General features: G+C 39.5%; 1 protein-coding gene across 8 annotated transcripts in view; it reads left to right on the forward strand.

The window, feature by feature from the left end:
* ppfia4 (PTPRF interacting protein alpha 4) overlaps positions 1 to 24315 on the forward strand; it is a 682729-nt gene that overhangs the window by 283853 nt on the left and 374561 nt on the right. The window contains exon 2 of one of the 8 annotated variants that reach the window (XM_073030371.1): positions 23124 to 23177. The exons of the other annotated variants lie outside the window; for them this stretch is intronic. The gene's annotated coding sequence lies outside the window, so the exon portion shown is untranslated. The remainder of the gene's footprint in view (positions 1 to 23123; positions 23178 to 24315) is intronic. 8 annotated transcript variants of the gene reach the window in all.

A 24315-nucleotide genomic window follows, 5' to 3' on the forward strand; every position in this document is an offset into this window, starting at 1 on the left:
CCAAAACAATGGCGAAGGCGTTAGAGTGTGTTATTTCATGCATGATCCCATTACTCAGATCATTTAAAGCCTGCTTGACATTGGCCTGGGATGGAATGTAAACTGCAACCAGAATGACCCCAGAGAACTCCCATGGTAAGTAAAAAGGATGACACTTTACTGCTAGATATTCCAGGTCTGGTGAGCAGAATTGGGACAGCACTGATATATTTGTGCACCAAGAAGAGTTGATCCTGAGGCATACTCCTCCACCTCTGCTTTTGAGAGACTCTGTAGATCTAACCTGGTGGTGTATGGTAAACTTGTCGATCTGAATCGCTGCATCCAGTACAGAAGGGGTTAACCAGGATTCCATGAAACAAAGGACATATGCAGTCCTAATGTCCCTCTGCTACAGCACCCTGGCTCTGAGATCATCAATTTTATTCACCAGAGACTGCACATTCGCCAGCAAGATCATCGGTATAAGGAGTTTAAAACCCCGTTTCCGTAAACACATGCAATCCTGATCTTCACCCACGCTTTCTCCGAGGTTTTCTCCATGGGCCTTTCCAACCACAGACTGTGTTGTTTCTGTTGGTTTTAAACAGCGATAGTTAATTTAAATGCATTAAGACATCTTTGTTGACTGTATTGACTTTGGAAGCAGTTGTGCTTTTTAGATGAAACGGGAATACTTAATCCTATCCATTGAGAGTACTGCTGCTTCTCAAGTCTATAGTAGCTATCCTTGAACCTACTGGTGTATGTTTTCAAATTTTGGTATATTCTGCCCAGTGGTTTGAATGGGACTCCACAGCTAGCCAGGGCAGAGACTCCTGAAGATGTACCAGCCACTGAGCAAATAAAATTCTCTTCAGCTCAGCTCTAAACCTCCATTTCTCATGCTTAGAAGTACCTCATGCTCTAAAGCTCATCAACCAGGAGAAATTATTTGCTTCTACTTAGCTTGTCAGGCTTTGTAAGAATTTTGCAAATTCCCTCATTATTATCTCTCAGTCTTGCAAACTCCAGAAAGCCTGCATGGTATCTCCTCATCCGGCAAACCTGCCATAACTGCAACCAATTTAGTGAATGAGCTGCACACACACTGTGCCAACAACATCCTTTCTTAGATAAAAAGACAGAAATTGCACACAAAGCACCAAGATGCAGTCTCACTTTAGGTCAAACACAGTTGTATTAAGACTTCCTTACTAAATAAAGGCTAACATACCATGTGAACTCATCATTGTTTACCATGCGTGCAGGCCCTCACTTCAACTGCAGCAGACTGTTCTGCTTCGTTGCTATCCTTTGTAGTGGGCTCCTCAGTGGACATTTCCAGGCACCTGTGTATTACGAGAAGCTATTGACTTCTCAGCCCTCCGAATCCACAACCTTAGCTTTAAAGACATAGGGAGGAATCTCCTTGAGATTCCCAGATCAATCCTAAAGGTAAGTTTAGGAATTAGTCAGTGTTGAGTGGATTCTCAATATTTGGGTAAGAAATGCTTGATGATCCAGACTACTGCCCTTTCATACACTTATGGTCAGTCTACTTCAGCTGAAAGCAAAGTATTGCCAGATTGGCCATGTTTTATTAAGATTGGGATAATTACTTTGTACACTGATTATTTATCAGTGTATAAAGTGGTAATAATCTGATCAAAGCATGTTTAATTGAGAGAGAAGAACGGAATAGCCAGATAATGCTCTACGTGATCATGTTCTTGTTTTAGGAGTTAATGATGCCATTTCTGGTGGTTTTATATGGTTGGGCCTATTACGAAATGTGCTAAATTTTCTTTCACAAGAGGTGACAAAGTGAGAAAGGAAGCTTATTACACAAACTAAGAATAGAAGTTGCCTCTTTTAACTGCCTGTTTTGTGCTAACTATTAGTGATCTGACGTAGTGCACAGGAACTTGCTTTTCTTCAGACAATTATTCGGATGAATTGATGTCATTTGCCATCATTGGCAAGGAGAATGAACCAGCAAGTGCTCTGATTCCAATGTGTCACTGAGTGCAATGGAGAAGGAACATTCCTTGCTTAAGTCCAACTTGCATAGAACTGTCTTATTTATAGAACATAGAACAGTACAACACAGGACAGGCCTTTCGGCCCACAATGTTTTGCTGAACCAATTCAATTAGTAATAAAAAAGTTAAACTAGCATAAGATTGCCTCAGGACCAGGAAGGGTGATATCAACTTAGATTGCCACTCTTAATACTGCTTACGTGACTCCAAATGGAAAACTTGTATCTGATCAACTGATGAAATCCTTCATATTCAAATATCTCCCATTTCTTGTGTGAATGAGCTTGAAAGATGGATACATATTTTAACCTTTTAACTTTTTGTTTCTTTTTTTCTCCAGTCCTGCTGAAGGGTCTTGGCCCGAAATGTCAACAGTACTCTTTAGCACAGATGCTGCCTGGCTGCTGTGTTCCTCCAGCACTTATTGTGTGTGTTGCATTGTCAGTGTTTTTTTTATGTGTCCCTATCAAAGACAATAGGGATTAATTAATGTAGGAGTGAAACTAACTGATTTGACCTCTTGGCCAAAGGGAAGGGAGCCAGATTTGACCCTTTTATCTATTCTGGGTCAGAGTGAAATTTATCATTTTCTTTATCTTGAACATCCTGACCATTTTCTTTCTATTTATTTCCTTCCCTTCCAGAAGATTTGTGGCTGCTCATGCATTGCATTGTCAGGTTGGAAAATTATTACATAAGCAGATTGAATAAACCAGCAGGCATTTGAGTAGTTATCATATTTTTCATGTGATTGTAAAACTATTCTGTCTGCTACCTTAGTGAGAAGTAAACAGTAAAGAAGACCACCAGTTCCCAATCAGTGAGTTACATGATTTATTTTCTCTCCTCCTTTGCATTGAACCAGAATGAGTCCTAAACTGGTCTTAGGACAGCACATACTGAACAGAATCTTTACTGTTGGCCAGCATGAGTGTTTGCCCTCTAACAGGAGAGCAAGCCCTCCTGGTTTGAAGATGGTGGTAGCTTTTGTTCATTTGGTTAAAGATTAAATTCTCCTCCAAGTTGCAAACTTTTGTTCTCTTACCTCACATTCTCTTTCTCACATTTCCTCCTTAAATTAATGACTCCTTGTTTGGCTTCAGTTTCCTAACTCATTGGCATCTTGTATCCTGTGAAGTAGGGAGAGCCAAGCTCAACTTTAAACTTTTTGTTATTGTGGTTGTGAAATCAGATTGTCAATGAAGTTAGCTCACCTACTTTTACTGTAAACCCAAGAACAATTTTTCTTTTTTGATTTTAGCTTATAAAAGGTTGCAATGTGAGAAAGCTACTGAATGGTGAAAGGCCTTGGTAGAGTGGATTTGGAGAGGATGTTCCCAATGCTGGGAGAGTCTAAGACCACAGGATACAGCCTCAGAATGGAGGGGTGTCCTTTTAGAACAGTATTAAAGAGGAATTTCTTTAGCCAGAGGGTGATGAATCTGCGGAAGTCATTGCCACAAGCAGCTGTAGAAGCTAAGTATTTATGTATATTTAGGGAAGAGGTTGATAGATTCTTGAGTGGTCAGGGCATGAAGGGATATGGGGACAAGGCAGGAGATTGGGGCTGAGAGGAAAATTGAATCAACCATAATAAAATGGTAGAGCAGCCTTGATGGGCCAAATGGCCTAATTCTGCTCCTATATCTTATGGTCATTGTTTCTTCGCATTTTTATTTACTTTTGTACCTGCAACTTTATATCTTTAGTATTTGTAATAAAAAAAATTGTTATAGATCCCCTTTGCAATTGACATTGTTAAACTCACTGGACAAATTAAAATAGGTAAGCCTAACAAAACTCTTGTGGTAAAGAATTATTTTTTGTGAAGTATAGATGTTATTGTATATTTGGTTTATAAAAGGCAATATTGAGGTAGACCTTAAGGGTACGGACAGGAGTTGAGATAGTTCCACTTCACAGTATTCTGTTTAGTTTTCATTTGTAAAAACTATTTATGAAAGTGGGCAGCTGTTTACACTCAGTGGCCAGCTTTATTAGGTACCTACTATATCTAATAAAGTTGTTACTGAGTGTATGTCCGTGGTCTTTTGCTGCTGTAGCCCATCCACTGCAAGGTTTGACGTGTTGTGCATTCAGAGATGTTCTTCTGCACACCACTGAGGTAACACGTGCTTATTTGAGTTATTGTTGCCTTTGTCAGCTTGAATCATTCTCCGCTGATCTCCCTCATTAACAAGGTGTTTTCAATGTAGAACTGCTGCTCACTGGATATGTCTTGTTTTTCGCACTATTCTCTGTAAACTTTAGAGACTGTTGTGTATGAAAATCTCAGGATATCAGCAGTTTCTGAAATCCTCAAGTTAAACCATCTTGCACTAACAATCATACCATGTTCAAAGTCACATTTCTTTGCCAATCTGATGTTTGGTCTGAACAACAACTGAACCTCTTGATCATGTCTGCATGCTTTGATGCATTGAGTTTCTGCAAAATGATTGGCTGATTAGATATTTGCATTAAGGTGCTGGTGTTTGAGTGCATACTGAGTGGAGACTAAAGTGGAGACTGAGTGTAAATCCCACAAGAAGTTTGTTTTCATTTGTGGCTGCATACTGGCTAAGCATAGTCTGAAATTTAGTGTTTTTGTATATGATAAAAAATTTAGCGAAAGCAATTATGAGCAGCGCAATATTTTAACCAGCCACAGTGCTATTAATCACGGAAAGAGCTTTCAGTACGACAGCTCGCTCTCCTTAATGGAATTGGAGGAAATTGCAGTCATCCAGAACAATAAGGAAAACTTTCGAAGAATCTTCTGCTCTTTAGTGCCCATCTGTTTCCTTTAGTGCTTGTTTTTTTGCCTCACGTAGTCCCAAGTACTCTTGTCTACACACCTTTGAAAGACTTTTGTATATTAGTGTGAAAATTTACTTTTTCATGATGTAAGTATATATTTTTATATAACTGGAACAATTTCAAAGCTCGGCTTGAATTAAATGCCAGTTTATAATTTTTATATCTTATCAGAGGCTCCACCTTATTGGACCATTAAACCCTTGTAGCAGAGAAACCACATTGTAGCATTTTGGCTTGATAGCCTGTGATGACCTCCAGTTTATATTCTGAGCAAAGTGTCTGTAGTTGTCCTGTGGTCTCTTGTCAACACACAAACCTACCCTAATAAATAATTGAAATTCTTCATTCCTGCTCTTTGCTTCCTAGCATTAAAAAATGAGATTCACGACATTTAGGAGTAATCATCTGGAATCACTTTATTTTTGTTTTATCCATCTGAACTAAAGGCTTCAATATTTTGCTTGAATATATTTCAAGTTCACCATACTCAAATGAACTGAATTTGACATGAGTCCTGGCCCATTATCTGCTATGCTCTCACTCTCACTATGCTAGCTATGCTCCCTTGCTCGCCTTGATGCTGTCCTAATTTCCATCATTTCTACTGCAGTTGAAGTGTAAGCCTGAAATTCAATATTATGGGACACCTTTGCAGTGTTGGCCACCATATTAAAGAAATTACATTGCTTGCATGCTCCCCCTCATTTAATTTTCTTTCAATTATGCAAGTGAGATGGATGGCTATCATTTTTATCCATGTGTTTTAGCTTCTGCCACAGTCATGCTTCAAGTTCTAGTTCAAGTTTATTGTCATCTGACTGTACATGTATATAACCAAACAAAACAACATTCCTCCAGACAAAACAGATATAAGACACAGCACATAAAATAAAATATTACCTTAAATAAGTTGGTAAAATTTAATTAAAAATGCACGTAATGCACACATAGGTAAACAATGTAGTAACCAACTTGCTGTTCAAGTGACAAGAGCTCGGTGATGGTAGAATATTCATTAATCTCACAGCCTGGGAGAAGAAGCTGTTACCCAGTCTGGCAGTTCTAGTCCTGAGGCTTCTGTACCTCCTCCCTGATGATAGAGGGTCAGAGATTGTGGGACAGGTGGTGGGGATCCTCAACAATACTTCGGGCCCTTCATCTGCAACACTCCCAGTAAATATCACAAATGGGGTGGGGGGCACAGAAGACCACCGTGATTCTCTCTGCAGTTGTTACTAAATAGGATTCTATTTACTACCTTATCTTTTTCTTTATAAATTGAAGTTAATGTTATAGATCTGAGGAGCTCAGTAAGGAACATTTAAAATGTATTTGGATATGGGCCAATAATAAAGGCTGTTTGGGATCATCCTAAACTCCCTAAGGCAAGTCCAGATTGATTTAGGCTTCTCTGAAGAACAGGTGTCTATTGAAATGAACACAACTCTGGAGTGCAAATTTTTTGCCACATCTCTCCTTTGTTGTTCCATAGACCCGTTGTGAGGATACTAGATTACCTATGTTGTCCCTCTTACGTTGACTCTCTTTTCCTTTCTGCTCCTTTTAGATAAATTCCATGCCTATAACATTAAAATCTCACTGTATGGTCCAGTTTAAATTTTGTTTGATAGTTGCACCATGCAAAAGTTTACTCTACCAAGTATTATGTAATTACCTAGTTGTACACAATTTAAAAGTGTATTGAACAGAAGGTACGATGTTTTGCCAAACTCTTTGTAGAAACCAACTGAATGACTCATACAAAGTTTGAAGTAAATTTATTGTCAAAGTACATGTATATCGCCATATGCAACCCTGAGATTCATTTTGTTGGTGGCATTTACAGTAAATACAAAAACAACAAAGCATAATAACGTAATAAGTACCAAGAACATGAGATGAAGAGTTCATGAAAATGAATGCATAGGTTGTGGCAGCAGTTCGGTGATGGGGTAAGTGAAGTTGAATCAAGTTACATCTCTGGTTCAAGATCCTGATGGTTAAGGGGTAATAATTGTTCCTCAACATGGTGGTATGGGTCCAGAGGCCCCTGTACCACCTCCCTGATGGCAGCAGCATGAAGAGAGCATTGCCTGAATGTTCGGGGTCCTTGATGATGGGTGCTGCTTTCCTGTGACAATGATCCTTGCAGATGTGCACAGTGGTGGGAAGGTCTTTAGCTGTGATGGTCTCTGCTATATCCACCACTTTTTGTAGGCTTTTCTGTTTAAAGGCATTGGTGTTTCCATACCAGGCTGTGATGCAACCAGTCAGTGTACTCTCCACCATGCATCTAGAGAAGGTTGTTGAAGTTTTAGATGACATGCTGAATCTTCACAAAATTCTAAGAAAGTAGAGCTGCTGCCATGCTTCCTTTGCAGTGGCATTTGCATGCTGGACCGAAGACAGTTCTTCTGAAGTGATAACACTGAGGATTTTTTTTTTGTGAGCCTCTCTATTTTACAGTAGGACTTGTTCCTGGACTTCCGGTTTCTTCAGCTTGAAGTCGATAATCTGCTCTTTGGTCTTGCTGACATTGAGTGAGATGTTGTTGTGTTGGAAGCTGTGCAATTATAAACAAAATGCTTGTGGTTTGGGGTTAAGTTATGAAAAGCATTACGTTTTGCAGAAATTTTCGTAGGATCCAAAATCTTAAAAGATAATTTGGAAGTATATTTTGATGGGGTGTGCTACAAAATATGTTATTTATCATTGTGTTTTGAAAATGTACACCTGTCCAATTTTTTTGAAATGGTTCAGTGTATTTTTGAGTATAATGTCATGAGGCATCATGAACACAAACATGATTGTTAAATCCAATATTGTCTGACCATAAGGTTTTTACAGTGCTTCCAAATATTTGGCAAAGGAACTGGATTTAGAACTTTTGTGTTTGGTATGGTATCTATAAGATATCAGATTGAATAAATGATTTAATCTATGTTCAAAATTGTTCTGTAATTGTTTTGATATTGGATTTGAACATTCAAGGATGAAAAATAGGAACAATTGCTATCCTACTGTAAAATAACCTTGCTATGTTCAAGATTGAGTTTCAGTGTAATCTTATGTAGTTAAAGCGTTTAGATTTTTATTTAATAAATATGTTAAGTAGTTCACTGCTCAATGCTGTAGGGTTTATTGCATCTTTGTACAACTTAGATAATGTATTTGTTGGAACATCAGTTTTAATTTTTGTAATCGTAAGATCACATAGTAAATTGGGCAGCTCAGACAGTGATGACATACGAAAGACATTAGGGCAGCTCAGCAACTGTTGATCTTCTCTGAGATCTTGTTCACAGCAATGTTTTTTATGTTATAATTAACTATTACCGTCTGTATGGAAACAGATCAGAATAATACTAAGCTTTTTTTTAAAACAGTGAATGCAAAATATGGATGAAAACATTTCCACACAGGGCAAAATAAATATTTAAAATTATATAATTGTTAACCATATTTGGTATAAAGGTTGAATGGAAATGCAATTTAAACTTTAGAAGATTCACATATTTAAGCTTTTTCAGACCATTTTTGTCAGCCTTATCTACTGTTTTGTGAATCAATTGGTCTTTTTATCCTGGAACATTCAAAATAAAAGGACCACTTAATTATGGTGCTATGCGTTCTTCTTTGTATTGGCAGCATACATACAGATTCATGATTTGGCATAATTGCAAAGAATAAGAAGTTATTGGAGAGATCGTCTCAAGCTCTTTTAGTTCAACAGCACCAGGAGTCCAAATATATCCACATTGAACCACATTAGAAAAAGGTGAAGAAATTTATTTTAAATTTATGGAGAATGTAAGATCTCTTGTACATACAAGTCATGGAATGTGCACCTGAAGGGTGTCATTTAAAGTTGTATCTGGGCAGAGGTAGAGCTACACAAAAGGAATTTGGCCTGATTGGAGCCCTACTTTGTTTACCAGCTTTTCAAGGCTGAAGCTGTTGTTTGAACTGTCCATTGTGCTGAATGTGCAGGATACTTGGTAGTGTGGAGGAGCAGAGGGATCTGGGGGTACATGTTCACAGATCCCTGAAAGCTGTTTCACAGGTAGATAGGGTAGTTAAGTAAGATTATGAAGTGTTAACTTTCATAAGTTGAGGGATAGAATTTAAGAGTCGTGGGGTAATGATGCAGCTCTATAAAACTCTGGTTAGGCCACACTTGGAGTACTGTGTCCAGTTCTGGTCGCCTCACTATAGGAAGGATGTGGAAACATTGGAAAGGGTACAGAGGAGATTTACCAGGATGCTGCCTGGTTTAGAGAGTATGGATTATGATCAGAGATTAAGGGAGCTAGGGCTTTACTCTTTGGAGAGAAGGAGGATGAGAGGAGACATGATAGAGGTATACAAGATATTAAGAGGAATAGATAGAGTGGACAGCCAGCGCCTCTTCCCCAGGGCACCACTGCTCAATACACGAGGACATGGCTTTAAGGTAAGGGGAGGGAAGTTCAAGGGAGATATTAGAGGAAGGTTTTTCACTCAGAGAGTGGTTGGTGTGTGGAATGCACTGCCTGAGTCAGTGGTGGAGGGAGATACACTAGTGAAATTTAAGAGACTACTAGACAGGTATATGGAGGAATTTAAGGTGGGGGGATATATGGGAGGCAGGGTTTAAGGGTTGGCACAACATTGTGGGCTGAATGGCCTGTACTGTGCTGTGTTGTTCTATGAATTAATGCTGTTCTGTTCCTCCAGTTAGCTTAGTTGTATTATCGGCAGTAAATCAGTGTGCACCATTGGACCTCCTAAAACACTAAAGAACAAGGGAATAATCATTGGTAGAGAAGGTTTCTCATTGACATTTGTGATTTGTAAGTAATCTATCCAGCCTACTGTTGGTTGCTTTGGCAGTAGCTTTACTTCTGAATTTAATATTTTAGTTTTTTAAACTTTATTCAGGTAGGAAATTTTTACTGCAGAATTCTCTTCCCACATATGGATAACTAACTGGTAACTTTTGAAAATGTTGCAGAATCGAACCCCTTTAGATATTTAGAGGGGAAGTTGGAAAAGGAGTTTAGCTCATGGTGTTTTATTTTAATAGCTTCATTTTTAGTTATTTTTCACATAGAAAGTTGGCTGCTTGAAAAACTCTTTAAATAGTTGACTCAAAAATTCCACCTACACTGAGTTTATTAGGGAAATGTAAGCGTATCAAATGAAACTCATTTATCAACCTGGTTACTTACAGAAAAAACTCTATGCAATATGCCCTCCCACCCTACTGTAATTAATGAAGTTAATGCTGTTGAACTTGTGCAATGCTAGAAGCTGATAACATTTGGGTTTTTAATTCCTTTAATTTAACTCTACAAAGTGCTGCAGTAAATGGTGAGCACTATCCATTTTTACTGATTTGGAAGTATTGAAATACTTTGAAGATTTTAAAAAAAGGTTTCTAAATATACTTTTGTTAGCCTGTATGGTCTGCTGAATTACTGTGTATTCTTGATGAAATGGAACGACAAATATAGTGACATTGAAGTGGAGGCATGCAACATTATTCTCTGCAGACAGAATTTTTGTATATGGCTTTGGAATTTATTCAGTTATAAGGCATGTAGGCAACAAAACAGTATTATTTTAGAAGAATGAATGAGTCTTCTGTGAGGATTGAGGTTAAAGCATATGGTTCAGTGTGTGAAATACTCATGAGAAAAACACATTTGGTATTGTATTTCAAAATTTTGGATTGTGACAGTATAGCAAACAGCTTGGCTAGTACTATATGCAGCAGTTGCCTTGCAGCAAAATGAACTTCGGTGCTGCAAATTCTTAATTTGTGTATAAGTAACTTGTATCATCAATAATACCTTATTAATGAGTGTATTCTTTCATTTGTATATTGTAACAGTGAAGATAAAGTGGCTTCCCAATTGTCATCATTATGATGGTATTGTGATATTGAACAGAGCTGACAAGTAATTTATGTACAATATTAATTATTTTTAATTGCCAAAACATTAGTGCTTTTTAATTGAATGGTGATAGCTTTACTTGCTCGTGATGGTTGACATGGATGTGAATGATGCAGGAATCCTGGAAAAAGCATTGCATTAGGAACTGCTCATTTAATATTTTCGGAGCATGGAGACCTTGCTCAGTCCCACTCAATAGTCACAGATTACATTAAGATACATGATGCTATAATTCTTTGGAGAATAGGCAGCACCCTGTGATCTAGAATTTAAGAGCGAAGTTTATGGGAAAGTCTTCAAAATTAGAATGGTTGAATATCAGTGAAATTGTTTGCAAATCCAGCTCTTGCTTTGTGCAATATAATTTCATCAACATTGGGTATACCAAGAGAGGTTAAGTTGAACTTTTTTAGAGTTCTAGTTAGGCCTTCAGTTCTCATCCTTACCTTAGGAAAGATTCAAATGTCATTGAAAAGTTGCAGGGAAAGTTTAGTTGAGTATGTCAACAGTGAATGGTCAAAAGCCTGGTACTCACAACCTACAAGGGTGTGGAAGCAGAGCCAACCATTGATATGGAATGAAATTAAATAGTCACGAGGCAACTTTGGAGGGCAACTGTAGATGGCTTCCTGTGCCATAATGAATGTGAGGCCTTCACATGTTTAAGCCAGTAAGTCAGACTTAATTGTTCTGTGCACACCATGATGACACGTTTTACTTGTTTTAGATCTAATAGGCCATCACAAGGCACTTCTAAGCTTGATGGGTGTGCATTGTATTAGCAGTGTTCTTTCTAATCTTTATATTTCTAAAGTTGCTAAGTTTAGCTTTGTTTTCCAAGGTATGATGGGAGTATTTTTCTGTCCTAATGTAATACTGCCTTTGAAATGTATCCCTTCAGAGAGTTGATTGAAGTGGGTAATGAGATTTGTTGCAGCATCTTTTTTCTTGGAAAGTGCAATAAGGCAGGAAGCATTGAGAATCACTGCTTGATGGCAAAATGCTGCTTCACATCACTTAACAGTGCCGTATTATCAGGGCAGCTTTTCTTGGCAAATTTTAATTGAATTTGTTTAAAGGTGAATAGAATGTATGCTATTATCTTTGTTAAATGAGCAAAGCAATATATAGCAAATAAGAAGGAACTTATTATCAGCTGGTGGATACCACAGTTTGAAAGTTATCTTTGTGCTAGTGCTCAGTTTCACAGTCACTCTTGATTTTTGCAAACTTTATTATAATGAATCTATCTATACAATAGTTCACAGTGTCCTTGCTGAAGTTGGGTCAGATGCCTGTCCATTGGGCTTGACACAAAGTCAATACAAAGATGATTGCAATTTTATAGTAATAAGTTGGTCATAAGGCAACAGGCATTTGACCTTGTCTGAATGTTGGCAGGCAGAATGGAGGACTCATTCCTCTACAAGTGAATTGCAGTCTGGAAGACACTATGTATGTCCATGAAGGATTTAATTGCTTAGTGATGGCAAACGTAAATTGAGGGCACTGATCTTATTGCCCCTTTCTTCTGTGCCTCTTTAATGGTGAAACAAAATGTTCCATTGATTTTGATGTGTAAATTCAAAGTAAACTGGGTTTCTGTTATTTCTAGAATCAAATTCCATGTAAATACCTTACCTGGCTCACTCTCCTGAAATACATTCTTATCTGACAACTTCTTATTTAAATTTTTCACATGATCATTGCCCTGTCATCTATAACACAGTAGTTTCCAAAATTGCCTCTAATATCAAAGCAAAAATCTGCTTCACTAGGCCACTTAACCTTGTTTTCATTGCTACATCGTTGACAACTGTTTTTAATCTGCTGAGGCCCCAAGTTCTGGAATCCTTACCTCAAGTTTCTTCACTTCTCTTAAGATTCTGTTAAACTTTCCCTGGCTTTAATTGCTTAACCAAACTTTTAATCACTTGTCATAATGTTTTTGCCATAAATTTGTTTTTAGAAACATAATTTGTCATAAGCTTATTTTTTTTCATCTGGATGTCAAATATTATCTATTGCTCCCATGATATTCTGCTGCTGCGCTGAAGAATTAGTTTAACCGATTGTCGTCACTGGGCAGGGGATGTGTAGTGCTCTCCGTGTAGCAAGCTGATTTTCTTAGGGATTAAATGCTTGCTGTTAAATATAAATCAAGAGGTGTGCACGTACACTTGTTCCCTTTCAAAGTTTGGCATTTTCCTTGAGATATTGGAGGTGTAGTTTTGTGTTAAATACAGTTTTATATCTTCTCAGCACAAAAGTTTTTGAGCACAACTTGCCCATCAGTAACTTATGAACATGAACTTTATTTTAATAGTGGCGCTGCTTGTTTTGAGAGGAAGATCTCAGATTAATGTATATATATTGTTACGAATGTGCCGCAACTCTGAGGGGCCGAAGGGTACAAAGTCGCCCCCCTCCTTTTTGAGAATCGTAAGATCGCTATTAATTTGGGTCTGGGACCCAGGAAATGAGAGAGAATCCACAAGGTTTGGAATGTGTCCTGGCCTCAGCGAAACAAAACCATTAATAACGGCTATTCTTGGAGACGGAATTGTGTATTGAGTACTGTACTATTCATTGAAGCCCATCAGGGGACGACCAGAGTAGGCTGGTTGAGGGATTGCATCATCCCAACCTGATTGACATCTGAGACCCCGTGAGTAAGGATAAAAGAGGGTCTGGGGAACAACCCCTTTAAACGCACCAGAAGAAATTCTAGAAATCCTGTGACAGTGTTTAATAGCGACAGCCGGTGGGGGCTCATGTGCGTCCTTCCCTTGCCTGGGATTGGCGGGCTCACCACGGAAGAACGGCTTAGCTAAAGGAGAGGCCACAAGTGAACGGCCACACTAACGAGACTCCGACGGATCAAAATCATAAATGGAATCGGCAAGTTTTTCTCCAAATCTCTCTCTCTCTCTCCAACCATTGCAAACCCACCGGTCCCCAAAGGCTGCAGCCTGCATGAACTGAGTGAACTTTATATTTCCATTGGACAATACATTATCCCCTAGACAACGATAGAGCTTATTTCTTATTGATTATTATTATACCCGCACTTTTAGATTTAGTATTGACGACGTATATTATCTGTGTATTTGCATTGATATTATTTTTGTGTATTTTTTCTAATAAATACTGTTAAAAATAGTATCATCAAACTTCAACGGACCTCTCTATCTTTGCTGGTAAGTGACCCAGTTACGGGGTTCGTAACAAAGTGGGGGCCTCGTCTCGAGATTTGATACCAAATTGGAGGGCCAGTGAATCGGGCTTTTAAGTCCAAACGTGGGTCTGGTCGCGCGGGTAACCAGATGGGAAACCAGCAAAGATGGACGTTGATGAATTTATAGAAAATCCGACTCTGGAGGCGCTAGAGGCGGCCACAAAGTTGGACTTGATAAATATTGCAAAAGGACTAAACCTCGCAGAGGTGAGGTTGTCGATGAAAAAGTGGGAAGTGCAGAGGGCCATAACTCAGCATTATATTGTGAAGAATGTGTTTTCAGCTGAGGTATTGGAAAATATCCCTGAAAAGGGACCAGCTAGTGGGACAGCTCAGTTAGAGTTGGAGAAATTAAGGTTGGAACATGAAATTAAGTTAAAACAGCTGGAAGCAGCTGAAAAGGAGAAGGAAAGGGCCAAAAAGGAAAAAGAGCAGGACAGAGCGGAGAAGCCGAGGGTGCATGAAATTAAGTTAAAACAGCTGGAAGCAGCTGAAAAAGAGAAGGAGATGGAGTATGAGGAGAAAGAGAAACAGAGGCAACATGACTTGGACATGGAGAAGTTAAGGCAAGAGCGAAGAGCTCAAGGGCCAGACCGAGAGGAGAGATTTAATGTTAGTAGGGAGTTTAGGTTAGTACCTCCGTTCGAGGAGACGGATGTTGATAGTTATTTCTTGCATTTTGAAAAGGTGGCAGTGAGTCAGAAGTGGCCCAAAGATCAGTGGGTGGCGTTGTTACAAAGTGTGTTAAAAGGGAAGGCACAACGGGCATATGCGGCGTTGTCCATGGAGGAGGAGAAGTCTGAGAATTACGAGAAAGTAAAGGAGGCTATTCTTCGTACCTATGAATTGGTACCTGAAGTGTATAGACAAAAGTTCAGAAATTTAAAGAAAGGGTGGAATCAGACGTATGCAGAGTTTGCCTATGAGAAGGATGTGCTCTTGGATCGCTGGTGTGCAGCAGAAATAGTGGAAGAAGATTTTTGGCATCTCAAGGAGTTAATTCTGATTGAGGAATTTAAAGGTTGTGTTTCGGATGATATCCGGATGTATTTGAACGAGAAGCCGAATAAGTCCATATCCGAATTTGCTAGGTTCACAGATGAATATGCCCTAACCCACAAGACAAAGTTTTCCTTGAATGAAAGTTACCAGAGAGACCGTGGGAACGGTAGAGAAAGCCCGCCGGCTGAGGCAGAGATCCCGCCGGGAGCTAGTGGTAAAATTAAGGAGGAGGAAAGGCAAGACGGCAGGAGAGGTCCTGGCTTGACCTGTTTTAATTGTGGAAAGGTGGGTCATATTGCATCTAAGTGCCTTGCTCTGAGGAAGGAGACAGGAAAATGGAGAGCAGCAGTCCCCACAGGATGTATTGTGGTGATCAGTAAATCGACGAGAGAGCCCAGGTAGACAGAATACGAGAGGGGTCTGAGAAATGTATTTCAGAAGGAACCGTATCTGTGAAAGAGGGAGACACACCAGTTGCAGTGCGGATCTGGAGAGACACGGGAGCTGAACTGTCATTGATTCGCAGGACGGTACTAGATTTTGGTCCTCAGACTGGAGAGGTAGCTTTGAGAGGCATAGGAAAAGGGACAGAAGCGGTGCCTTTGCATAGGATCATTATAAATTGTGAGCTGGTATCTGGACCAGTTGAAATAGGGGTGCGATCAGAATTTCCAAGAACTGACGTAGACATCCTTCTGGGTAACGATTTAGCTGGTGGTGAAGTCTGGTCGGCCATGGAGCTGCCGAGCCAGCCTGTAAGCGTTGAGGACCCGCCCCTAGATTCAAAGATCTATCCCGCATGCGCGACCACTCGCAGCATGTCGAGAAAGGCAGCTGAGAACGAGACCAGTTTAAATCCGGCCAGTATCGATTTGGCCGAGACGTTTTTACTGACCCTGTACCAAAAGGAGTTAGAGGGTGGTAAAACGGAGAATAGGAAAGTGAAAGAGAGTAAGGGAGAGGAGGTAGACCTGCCCTTAGCCAGGAGGAAATTTATAGAGGCACGGAGTAAAGATGAGAAACAGATAAGGCTGTTAAAAGGTCCAGGGTTGGACATGGATGATCTGTCTGGTTTGGCAGAACTGTTGGAAGAAGTTGAAAATTTTAAATGTGTTCCCGATAATGAAATGAGGGCAGTCATAGATGAAAAGGATGCCATTACCTTGAAGAAGTCTGCTGGGTTGGCAGATGAGGTTGTTTCAGCCCGCGGGGTTGAGTTTACTCTGGAAGGGAGTTGCCCAGAGAGTAGCTGGGAGGATCAGGGGAACTTAGAATTTGAAAAGGGTACGGGTATTGAAAGCCTGGAAGAGGCAGATGTCCCATTTGAGTGCGTTCAAGATGTGGATGCACGTGGTACTGAACCTAGTAATCGAGCTCAGAAAAAGTCTGAGGTATTTGATTCAGTTGAAAAGGAATGCAGTCCTTGTGGGTCAGATGGACTTGGTTCAGTGAAGAAAGGGTTAACCTTGGTAATAGTGGGAAGTGAGAATTCCCAGTTGTTTGTGTTCGAAGGTGTGTTAAAAGTTAGTGAGGAGATAAAAGGTGGTGAGGTGAATATTATTATTATTGAAGGAAAAGGGAAAAGTGTAGTTCCTAAATTGAATGAAAAAAATTTAAAGTCTGGATTGATGTCAGAAGCAGCAACCAGGCTACAGAGACAATGGCTTGGTAACACGGTGCCTGCGAATCAATTACAGGTTGATTTGGAATGTAAAGGTGCCCCACACACTATTGTTATTCAAGAGTGTGGTGTGAAGAGGCAGAATTTGAAATGCTGTTTGGACAAAGAGGGATCGCATGCAGAGTTTAAACTGAAAACTAATAGCATGAAGGGTCCTGAAGATAAAATTAACGACTTGCTTAAAATTAAAGAATTGTGTGGAAATTCGGAAAATGGTCTAAGTTTGGAACACATTGTTGATAAAATAACTCCTATGAAAGGAGCAGGCGAAAGCCTATTCCACACTGGTGTACAAGTTAACCACGTGGGAGTTAACTGGAAAAGGGGTGAGGGTTGACGGGATGCCATTTTAAATAACAGGATCCGGTTTTAAGGGATGTCGACAAAGCATGTGAATAATAAAGACAACCCCCATGGAAGATTGACTGTTAAGTTTGCAAGTAAAATAATGATTAGTATTTGCATGAACTTTTGTAGTATACACGTAAGCTAAGATCACAACTCTTTAGTTTTTGTTTGCTGAAGAAAAGGAATTTAAAAAAAATAGGTGGTTATTAAATTGGTGTCTGATGCTACAAGAATTTATTAAGGTACAAGATGTTAAGATATTAAAGGAAGTGACAATGTAATCGCTAACTGTTTAGATGCTGAAGTGAATGTATAACTGTATTACTCTGAGTGAAAAAAAACCTCTTTTGTATTGTGTTAGATTCTGAAAATCCTGTAAGACTCTGTATTAATTCATTTTTACCGGTGGTAAAAATCTTAGAAGGAAGGGGGTGTTACGAATGTGCTGCAACTCTGAGGGGCCGAAGGGTACAAAGTCGCCCCCCCTCCTTTTTGAGAATCGCAAGATCGCTATTAATTCGGGTCTGGGACCCAGGAAATGAGAGAGAATCCACAAGGTTTGGAATGTGTCCTGGCCTCAGCGAAACAAAACCATTAATAACGGCCATTGTGTATTGAGTACTGTACTATTCATTGAAGCCCCTCAGGGGACGACCAGAGTGGGCTGGTTGAGGGATTGCATCATCCCAACCTGATTGACATCTGAGACCCCGTGAGTAAGGATAAAAGAGGGTCTGGGGAACAACCCCTTTAGACGCACCAGGAGAAACTCTAGAAATCCCGTGACAGCGTTTAATAGCGACAGCCGGTGGGGGCTCATGTGCGTCCTTCCCTTGCCTGGGATTGGCGGGCTCACCACGGAAGAACGGCTTAGCTAAAGGAGAGGCCACAAGTGAACGGCCACACTAACGAGACTCCGACGGATCAAAATCATAAATGGAATCGGCAAGTTTTTCTTCAAATCTCTCTCTCTCTCTCCAACCATTGCAAACCCAGTGGTCCCCAAAGGCTGCAGCCTGCATGAACTGAGTGAACTTTATATTTCCATTGGACAATACATTATCCCCTAGACAACGATAGAGCTTATTTCTTATTGATTATTATTATACCCACACTTTTAGATTTAGTATTGATGACGTATATTATCTGTATATTTGCATTGATATTATTTTTGTGTATTTTTACTAATAAATACTGTTACAAATAGTATCATCAGACTTCAACAGACCTCTCTATCTTTGCTGGTAAGTGACCCAGTTACGGGGTTTGTAACAATATACTTGACTATTATTGTACCAAGAAATAAATTATCCATGTAGTCTGAAGACAGTAACAAGAGTATCAGTTATAAACAAAACAAAGTATCTACATTCCAACACTTGACATTTTTATGATGGTCATTATTCACAAAGAACAGAAACTGGACAATAATGGTCCTTTCAACAGCTTTTCATCAAAGTCTTTTTAATTAGTTTAGCCTTTGTTATTGATGTTGCCATAATGTAATAACTTAATGGTGAGGCAAAAAAGAAAAGAGACCTGGAGATATATTTATGTAATATACCAAGTAAATAAACGTCACTGAATAGATTTTTACCTTATTGAAAAGTGCATGCAAATTTCCCGTACAACACTTTGTTTCATGTCAATAACTGCAGCAAGACATGACACTTAAGTGCTGCTTCTGTTTTATTTTCATTACTTCATGGATAAGATTGCAATGACTTCAAGGGGGATAGATGGGGCTGAATTTGTCAGGTGTGTTCACAAAGGATTCCTAACACAGTATGTGGACTGGCCGACGAGAGGGGAGGCCATACTGGTCTAGTTCTGGGTAATGAACCTGGTCAGGTGACAGACCTCTTGGTGGGGGAGCATTTTGGTGAGAGTGACCACAACTCCCTTAGCTTCAGCATAGCTATGGAAAAGGATAAAAACAGACAAAATGGGAAAGTGCTTAACTGGGGAAGGGCTAACTATGAAGGCAGGAGCTAAGAAGAGTAAATTGGAAACAGATGTTCAAGGGTGAAAACACATGAGAAATATAGGGTAGCCAGGAAGGAGCTTAAGAAAGGACTTAGGAGAGCTCAAAGGAGCCATGAGAAGGCCTTGGCAGGTAGGATTAAGGAGAACCCCAAGGCGTTCTATGCGTATGTGAAGAACAGAAGGATGACAAGAATGAAGGCTAAAGGATAAAGAAGGCAACGTGTGCCTGGAGGCGGAGGAGGTTGGTGAGGTCCTAACTGAATACTTTGCTTCAGTATTCACAAGTGAAAAGGATCTTGATCAGGGTGAGGTCGAAGTAGAGCGGGCCTGTGTGCTGGACAATGTGGAGATTAAGGAAGAAGAAGTGTTGGATCTTCTTAAAAACATCAAGATTGATAAGTCCCCAGGGCTGGACGTGATATACCCCAGGTTGCTGTGGGAAGTGAGAGAAGAGATCGCTGTAGCAGTAGCTATGATCTTTGAATCCTCTTTGGCTGCAGGGGAAGTGCCGGAGGATTGGAGAATGGCAAATGTAGTTTCCTTGTTTAAAAAAGGTAATAGGGAGGATCCTGAGAATTATAGACTGGTGAGTCTTGCGTCGGTGGTCTGCAAACTATTGGAAAGGATTCTTAAGGATAAGATCTACGAGCATTTGGAGAAGTACAGTCTATTGAAGGATCGTCAACATGGCTTTGTGAAGGGAAGGTCGTGCCTCACGAGCCTAATTGAGTTTTTTGAAGAGGTAACAAAAGAAATTGATGAGGGTAGGGTGGTAGATGTGGTCTACATGGATTTTAGCAAGGCATTTGACAAGGTCCCCCATGAGAGACTCATCCAGAAAGTCATGAGGCATGGGATCAGTGGAACCTTGGCTGTTTGGATAAAAAATTGGCTTCCAGGAAGAAAGCAGAGGGTAGTAGTGGAAGGAAAGTGTTCTGCCTGGAGTTCGGTGACTAGTGGATTGCGCAGGGATCTGTCCTGGGACTCCTGCTATTTGTGATTTTTATAAATGACCTGGGTGTAGAGGCAGAAGGATGGGTGAGTAAGTTTGCGGATGACACGAAGATTGGAGGAGCAGTGGATGGAGCTGTAGGTTGTTGAAGGTTACAAGAGGATATAGACAGGATGCAGAGTTGGGCAGAAAAATGGCAGATGGAGTTCAATCCGGACAAGTGTGAGGTGATGCATTTTGGAAGGACAAACCAGAAGGCTGAGTACAGGGTTAATTTTCAGTTACTTAAGAGTGTGGATGAACAAAGGGACCTTGGGGTTCAAATCCATACATCCCTCAAGATCGCTGCACAGGTTGATAGGATGGTTAAGAAGGCCTATGGGATGCTAGGCTTCATTAATAGAGTGATTGAGTTCAAGAGTAGGGAGATCATGTTCAACTCTACAAATCTCTGGTGAGATCGCACTTAGAGTATTGTGTTCAGTTCTGGTCACCTCATTATAGGAAGGATGTGGAAGCTATGGAGAGGGTGCAGAGGAGATTTACCAGGATGTTGCCTGGATTGGAAAACAAGTCTTATGAGGCAAGGTTAGCAGAGCTGGGACTTTTCTCTTTGGAGCGTAGAAAGATGAAAGAGGTCTACAAAATTGAGAGGCATAGATAGGGTGGATAGCCATTACCTGTTTCCCAGGGCACCAGTAGCAAACACTAGAGGGCATATGTACAAAGTTAAGGGAGGGAAGTTTAGGAGAGACGTCAGGGCAAGTTTCTTACACAGAGGGTTATGTGGGCCTGGAATGACTTGCCAGGGATGGTGATGGAGGCTAAAACATTAGGGGTATTTAAGAGCCTCTTGGACAGGCACATGGATGAAAGAAAAATAGAGAAATATGGGGTAGTGTGGGTTTAGTACTTTTTTTTAAAGGAATACATGGGTTGGCACAACATTGAGGGCTGAAGGGCCTGTACTGTGCTGTAGTATTCTAGTGTCCTAGTGTAATGACAATTAATACTCATGCCAGCCAGAAGGTTGGCATTATTCTCAACATTGACGTCCCCAAATCAAGTGATGTTGTAATGTAACAAGCTCCATGTTTGACATTTAGAACAATATTTCCTGTGTTTCCATTTTGTGCCAAGTAACTTTTCCTTTGCATTCGTGTTTTTGGCAAAATCACTTAAATAAGTAAAAAAGATCTAATCATTATCCTCACTCAATTCAGTTTGATACTATCTAGTCCTAACTTCTTTTTTCATGAAGGTGTACTATTTTCCCCTCCCAGTTCTGAGATTATAACATTTTAATTTTTGCTGAATGGTAGTCAGTCTTGTTATTGTTTGAGCTTTCAGAATCATGGATCCAAGGAACTGGAGGCAGAATGTAAATTTACAGAACATTTTGAAGTAGACTTGAGGCAGAAGCTCAATAAACAATGTTTTTAAATGGAGTCCTTGTGAATTGACTAAAACTTGCATCAAATAAATCTAACAACAAATTGCAGTGAATGGATGCAAATTATGTCCTTATTAATAATTCCAATCACTAGCAGCAGTGAGGCCTCTGAATATGTTCAAAAATTCTTCATTTTCAGTAAAATCAGGATTTATTTTAACTTGATCTGTTTTTAAATCCAGGTGTACTTTTCCCTTCTCATAATATTCTTGTGTTTTGTTAAAACCATGGTAACCACAGGTGTCCCCCCCCCCTTTACAAAGGTAGAGTGTTTCTATGAAACCGTTCTTAAGCTGAAATGGCGTAAAGCGAAGAACCATTAATTTATATGGGAAAAACGTTCATAAAAGCGAAAATCCTCTTTGTAATGCAAAAACAGGTTACTAATGTAGGTCTTTTGTAAAAGTGAAGCAGCGTAAAGCGGGGGACACCTGTATACAGTTTAAAGTCTGCTCCCCTCATCAAGTTGTTGTAGAGACCTGTTCTTAAATTTTGTTGAAAAGTGCAATTTTAACAAGCAATTTGTTCGCAGAGCTGGAGGCAAAATGTTTTTGGACCTTGTATTTAAAAAAATGCTATATTGCATCATTGTTCCTCAACTTTTAAAGTTTTGGTACATTTTAAAGAAGTTTCTAAATGCAAGTCGTTATTTAAATACCTGAAAAAGTTAGGAAATGGAACACATTTCACCCTCGTCATTTCTACTGTTTGAGATCTGTTGATGTAACCATAACGTAGAGTGACAGTACTGTGAGTGACGTAGCTAAGTTTATAACAAGCAAAATTGCAATTGCGTTGTGTATGAACAGAGCTCCAAGCTGTGATTTACAACTTTACAGCAGGCTTCCATTCTCAACCAATCTGTTGAAGTGTGGCATCAAGCTGAGGACACCTGCCCCAGCTCATGCTTATAAATTATTTTGTCATCCGTGATCCAGTCATGTGTTTCCTCATTTAGTTTTATCTGTTTTCTACTTAATAAGGAAAACACCAAGCAACAATGAATAGTGTGGGCAGACTATTGGTACAGAATGGTTACTGCTGATGCTCTGCTCCAAACCAGATGTAAAATAAAAAGCTTTACAGCCTGGGGATAGTTTTGTTTCTGTGGAGGCCAATGAACTTGACTATGTAATGTCTTTCTTCATTACATTCTGTTCCCTTCATGGGATATTACAGATTAATTCTGTTTTTCCTCAACAGTAGCTAAAGTATCAAAGGAGATGAATGAATGATTTATATGCCATTGCCTGAGGAAATTGTAGGTCTGAAATGTTATGTAGCAGTCATGGTGCCATGGTGAGGTCTCAACGTCCCTTCTCTGACAGACATGAATACAATTATGCAAATCAAGCCTTCACTGCTGCTGTTAGTGATTTGAACAATAGTACTTTATTTTTTGGTATATAACCCGTAAAGTTAAACCATATTTAGTGTTCTGCTTTGTGACACAACTTAATTCAAGTCAATAGAGCTGAAGTAATAAGTTGTGAATTATGTTCTAGGGGTTTTCAAGTGGAAAAATGCAATATAAATATGACCAGAGTACATGGTCAATAATTTTGATTTCTCAATTATGGTGTCATTTTTATAGGTCATAGAAGTATGTTCTTTCATTTTCAATGCCTGTGACTGAAAGAGAGCCCTATAATGAACTTGATTTGATTTCAAATCATACAGGTCTTTGGTGAATGCTCGGTAGAATTCTGAAAAATTTCCAGCAGTGTATTATGGGTGAGTAAATTGTATTGAATTTTACATAGAATAGAGTAATTACCATTTCTAGAGCTTCAGGAGTGTCCCAGGGATTGCACGGATCAAAGATTAATCTTCAGGACACCACAGCAAATAAAGCAAATAAAAGGGACTTCAAAAAATTCATTTAAATAGTTGTTTAATATAAAAATATTGGAGAAAGGCAAGTAGAGACAAGCATGTTGGGGGTAGATGGCCATTTGATAAAAGCATCTCAACTATATCAATACTATATATAAAATGAACTTGAATTACTTTCCTGTACCCATGGTTTCAATTGAAGAAGGATCCACAACTAAAGGACTGATTATTCTTTTCTCATCCCAGATTCAGTTTAAACTGCACATTATCTGTATATTATTTTTTCATAATTTGAGTCAACAAATGCAACTGAAAATCTAAAGTAATTTCTCAAATATGCCAGATAAGCCCTTGATTATGTTTTGTTCAAAATTATTTCCTAGTGTCTGATTTATAATGTAAAGTATCTGAAGGTGCATGTAGACCCCTTTACAACGGCAGCACAGCAGTGGAAACTGCGAGCAGTTTCAAACTCCTGGGCAAGCACATCACACACAACCTCTCATGGATCCAGAACGCATCTGACTCGGTTAAGAAAGCTCGCCAACGCCTCTATTTTTTGAGGAGGCTGAAGAAAGCTGGACTCTGCACATCCATACTCGCATCATTGTATAATGCACAGTAAAGAGCATGCTACCAAGCTGCATCACTGCGCACAGGAAGGCTCTTCAATGGGTGGACAAACCTGCCCAATCTGTCACTGGTACCAGCTTACCTGCCACAAAGAACATGTACACAGAAAGGTGCCAGAAGAGGGCAGTGACATAGTGAAGGATCTCACTCACCTTGCTCGTGGGCTGTTTGCCTCACTGCCATCAGGGAGCAGGCTGCGTAGCATCCACGCCAAGACAACCAGACTTAAAAACAGTTACTTTCCCCAAACAGTAGGGCTGATCAACACCTCCACCCACTAACTCCACCACTACTTTATTATTTCTTGTCATTTTCCTTGTGTCCAACCTAGTGTCACTTTATGTATATAAAATCAATCTATCTATATAAGCTATCTTATGTTTTTATATTTATTGTGTTTTTA

Source organism: Hemitrygon akajei, chromosome 27 (genome assembly GCF_048418815.1).
Source record: "Hemitrygon akajei chromosome 27, sHemAka1.3, whole genome shotgun sequence".
Lineage (NCBI taxonomy): Eukaryota > Metazoa > Chordata > Chondrichthyes > Myliobatiformes > Dasyatidae > Hemitrygon > Hemitrygon akajei.